Source organism: Schistocerca serialis, unplaced genomic scaffold (assembly GCF_023864345.2).
Source record: "Schistocerca serialis cubense isolate TAMUIC-IGC-003099 unplaced genomic scaffold, iqSchSeri2.2 HiC_scaffold_1207, whole genome shotgun sequence".
Lineage (NCBI taxonomy): Eukaryota > Metazoa > Arthropoda > Insecta > Orthoptera > Acrididae > Schistocerca > Schistocerca serialis.
The window spans coordinates 42,501-47,500 of record NW_026047411.1 but is presented as its reverse complement, the minus strand read 5'-3'; the positions used below and the strand labels follow the sequence as shown (position 1 = coordinate 47,500).

Below are 5,000 nucleotides of genomic sequence, written 5' to 3'. Positions count from 1 at the left end.
ACAAACAATGGCAGGAATGAAAGACACACATCTGCCATAACCTTGGAATCGGAGCGCCGCCTGTCATGAGCCACAAGTGCATCCTGACGTGACAAATCGGATGATCCCGCAGGCATGCACTTACGATAATCACTATCAACGAACCTGCCGCCCCACCCCCCCCCAAATACACCTTTCCCTACAACAATGTGTACCTTAACCTAAGCGATATTGTACCTTAACCTCAGCTATATCGTACCTTAACCTAACCTACATTGCGCCTTAACCTAACCTACGTTGTACCTTAACCTACGTTGTACCTTAACCTAACCTACGTTGTACCTTAACCTAACCTACGTTGTACCTTAACCTAACCTACGTTGTGCCTTAACCTAACCTATGTTGTGCCTTAACCTAACCTATGTTGTGCCTTAACCTAACCTATGTTGTGCCTTAACCTAACCTATGTTGTGCCTTAACCTAACCTATGTTGTGCCTTAACCTAACCTATGTTGTGCCTTAACCTAACCTATGTTGTGCCTTAACCTAACCTATGTTGTGCCTTAACCTAACATATGTTGTGCCTTAACCTAACCTATGTTGTGCCTTAACCTAACCTACGTTGTGCCTTAACCTAACCTATGTTGTGCCTTAACCTAACCTATGTTGTGCCCTAACCTAACCTATGTTGTGCCTTAACCTAACCTATGTTGTGCCTTAACCTAACCTATGTTGTGCCTTAACCTAACCTATGTTGTGCCTTAACCTAACCTATGTTGTGCCTTAACCTAACCTATGTTGTGCCTTAACCTAACCCATGTTGTGCCTTAACCTAACCCATGTTGTGCCTTAACCTAACCCATGTTGTGCCTTAACCTAACCCATGTTGTGCCTTAACCTAACCCATGTTGTGCCTTAACCTAACCCATGTTGTGCCTTAACCTAACCCATGTTGTGCCTTAACCTAACCCATGTTGTGCCTTAACCTAACCCATGTTGTGCCTTAACCTAACCCATATTGTACCTTAACCTAACCCATATTGTACCTTAACCTAACCCATATTGTACCTTAACCTAACCCATATTGTACCTTAACCTAACCCATATTGTACCTTAACCTAACCTAATTTGTGCCTCAACGTAACCTAATTTGTGCCTCAACGTAACCTAATTTGTGCCTCAACGTAACCTAATTTGTGCCTCAACGTAACCCATGTTGTGCCTCAACGTAACCCATGTTGTGCCTCAACGTAACCCATGTTGTGCCTCAACGTAACCCATGTTGTGCCTCAACGTAACCCATGTTGTGCCTCAACGTAACCCATGTTGTGCCTCAACGTAACCCATGTTGTGCCTCAACGTAACCCATGTTGTGCCTCAACGTAACCCATGTTGTGCCTCAACGTAACCCATGTTGTGCCTCAACGTAACCCATGTTGTGCCTCAACGTAACCCATGTTGTGCCTCAACGTAACCCATGTTGTGCCTCAACGTAACCCATGTTGTGCCTCAACGTAACCCATGTTGTGCCTCAACGTAACCCATGTTGTGCCTCAACGTAACCCATGTTGTGCCTTAACGTAACCCATGTTGTGCCTTAACGTAACCCATGTTGTGCCTCAACGTAACCCATGTTGTGCCTCAACGTAACCCATGTTGTGCCTCAACGTAACCCATGTTGTGCCTTAACGTAACCCATGTTGTGCCTTAACGTAACCCATGTTGTGCCTTAACGTAACCCATGTTGTGCCTTAACGTAACCCATGTTGTGCCTTAACGTAACCCATGTTGTGCCTTAACGTAACCCATGTTGTGCCTTAACGTAACCCATGTTGTGCCTTAACGTAACCCATGTTGTGCCTTAACGTAACCCATGTTGTGCCTTAACGTAACCCAATTTGTGCTTTAACGTAACCTAATTTGTGCTTTAACGTAACCTAATTTGTGCTTTAACGTAACCTAATTTGTGCTTTAACGTAACCTAATTTGTGCTTTAACGTAACCTAATTTGTGCTTTAACGTAACCTAATTTGTGCTTTAACGTAACCTAATTTGTGCTTTAACGTAACCTAATTTGTGCTTTAACGTAACCTAATTTGTGCTTTAACGTAACCTAATTTGTGCTTTAACGTAACCTAATTTGTGCTTTAACGTAACCCATGTTGTGCCTTAACCTAACCTATATTGCGCCTTAACCTGACGCACGTTGTCGCTGAACCTGCTCTGTAATTGTTATGCAACTCGTTAAATTAGTGTAGTGTTGCCTAACCGCAACCCTCGCAATATAGTTCGCTATTCGCACTGCCCGGTCCCCTGTGTATCGCGTCATGTTAAACACCTTGCAGGTGTTGCTGACTTTCCACATGCTCCTGCTATACACTGTAATGTGGATAGCAGCAGGACGTACATGCCCCCCCCCCCTTCCCCCCTGCCTTCGCAAGCTGGTCGTTGAGAAGTTTGCATGTTCAATGCCCTTCGCATGCCGACGTACTCAGCCTACGTTGTGGTACGGCCTGTCACCTGTCCGCCGATGTACGCAAAACCCACAAACTGTACTGCACATTGGTCCGTATGTACTGAATGATACATCGTGGCACATGTGTGACCGTACGACGACTGCGCCTAGCAACGGCAGACCATACAGTCCAAATATTGTGCACGCAGCTACGTGTCGTCTCCCTATAAGAGCTGGATTGCAGTGTGGTACGCCATTCAGACGTGTGGGAGGAACGGACGCCCTGGATGGCGATCAGCATGAGCAGTCTGTTGATGTAGTGGAGCGTGTATTCGGACGTAGTCGTCTCTTCTCACACACCGTGATAGCATGTTGCACCGCGTTCCACATCTGCGACATCCTGCAGAGGCCGGCTGACAGTCGTTCGCGCAATGGACACCGCATACGTACGGGGGCTACCTTCCACGTGTTCTCGAGGCGTGCACATGTTGTTGCGTCTATGTGGGCAGACGTAGTGTGTTGTGACACCTGACACAGGCATGCAATACTCGTTGCAAATGGCGATGGACGTCTACGTTTGCTGGTGACGTTACGCAAATGAACAACAGGTAACCCGTTGTGGTGCGGTTGTTCTCGCTAGAGGTGAATCAGTGTTGGCGACGATCGGTCGAGCTATTAACCGGTTGTTTCAGGGATACCCACCATGCCCACGAACGTGAAAGGGGACCCACCATGCCCACGAACGTGAAAGGGGATCTGGGTGTGAGGCGATACGCGGCGGTGGCTGGGTGGGACCGTCCCCGGCCGGTGAGGGGGGGCCGCCCGGCGTGCTGGCAGCGCGGTGCGTGGGCGCACGCGCTACAGCCGGCTGGTGGGGGCGGCCAGTGGCAGGCGCGCCGGCCGACGGACGCGGCAGGCGGCGCAGCTGCGCGCCGGCGCCCCCTGCTCGCGGCGCCTTGCGGCCAAAGCAGGTCCTCGCGGGCCCGGTGCGAAGCGTGGTGGCCATCTGCAGTGTGCTGGTCCGATTGAGGACTGTGTGCGCTGAGGATGCGCCGCCGCCCGGCGCTCGGCGCCGCGACGCCGTCTGCTGCTCGGTCGCCCCAGCGGTTCTCGCAGGTGGTTTGTATCGCAGCTGTGCGGACGTGTTGGCGCGTGCGCTGTGCTGGGAGAGTTCGCTTCGGCACCCAAGTGGGGCTTTTGTCCTTCTGTGGCGCTGGCGTTGGAGCTGCCGGTCACCGTAGGTGGCGCGTGTTGTCTCCCGCCGGCAATGCCACGACAGCACGCTCCCGGGCCTCTGTCGGCAGCGGCAAGCTCAGTTGGGAGCACGGGTGGTCGCACCTAAAGCGTCTACTCGCCTAACTCCGGGCGATTGCGCCTCTCTCGAACCCGACCAAGTACTTAGGACGGCGCTGCGCGCCGCCGGGACCTGAGAGGGTTTCGAGGTGTGTTGTGCAGGGGAGCTCAGCCTCCTCCTGTTTGCAGAATAATTGAGCGGACGCTTGCGTGTTCGCGCGGGCCCCCGGGACACACTCCCGGGCGGCCGGCTGCTCAGCTCTAGTTGACGCAGCTCCCTGGTTGATCCTGCCAGTAGTCATATGCTTGTCTCAAAGATTAAGCCATGCATGTCTCAGTACAAGCCGCATTAAGGTGAAACCGCGAATGGCTCATTAAATCAGTTATGGTTCCTTAGATCGTACCCACGTTACTTGGATAACTGTGGTAATTCTAGAGCTAATACATGCAAACAGAGTCCCGACCAGAGATGGAAGGGACGCTTTTATTAGATCAAAACCAATCGGTCGGCTCGTCCGGTCCGTTTGCCTTGGTGACTCTGAATAACTTTGGGCTGATCGCACGGTCCTCGTACCGGCGACGCATCTTTCAAATGTCTGCCTTATCAACTGTCGATGGTAGGTTCTGCGCCTACCATGGTTGTAACGGGTAACGGGGAATCAGGGTTCGATTCCGGAGAGGGAGCCTGAGAAACGGCTACCACATCCAAGGAAGGCAGCAGGCGCGCAAATTACCCACTCCCGGCACGGGGAGGTAGTGACGAAAAATAACGATACGGGACTCATCCGAGGCCCCGTAATCGGAATGAGTACACTTTAAATCCTTTAACGAGTATCTATTGGAGGGCAAGTCTGGTGCCAGCAGCCGCGGTAATTCCAGCTCCAATAGCGTATATTAAAGTTGTTGCGGTTAAAAAGCTCGTAGTTGGATTTGTGTCCCACGCTGTTGGTTCACCGCCCGTCGGTGTTTAACTGGCATGTATCGTGGGACGTCCTGCCGGTGGGGCGAGCCGAAGGCGTGCCACCGCCTCGTGCGTGCTCGTGCGTCCCGAGGCGGACCCCGTTGAAATCCTACCAGGGTGCTCTTTATTGAGTGTCTCGGTGGGCCGGCACGTTTACTTTGAACAAATTAGAGTGCTTAAAGCAGGCAAGCCCGCCTGAATACTGTGTGCATGGAATAATGGAATAGGACCTCGGTTCTATTTTGTTGGTTTTCGGAACCCGAGGTAATGATTAATAGGGACAGGCGGGGGCATTCGTATTGCGACGTTAGA

The 5,000-nt window shown here is 51.5% G+C and overlaps 1 non-coding gene across 1 annotated transcript in view; it reads left to right on the top strand.

The window, feature by feature from the left end:
• Window positions 1-4,002: 4,002 nt before the first annotated feature.
• The window catches only part of LOC126435452 (small subunit ribosomal RNA), a 1,909-nt gene continuing 911 nt past the window's right edge, over window positions 4,003-5,000 (top strand). Inside the window, exon 1 of the ribosomal RNA XR_007579953.1 lies at window positions 4,003-5,000. This exon is cut by the window's right edge and continues 911 nt beyond it. This is a non-coding gene — a ribosomal RNA (small subunit ribosomal RNA).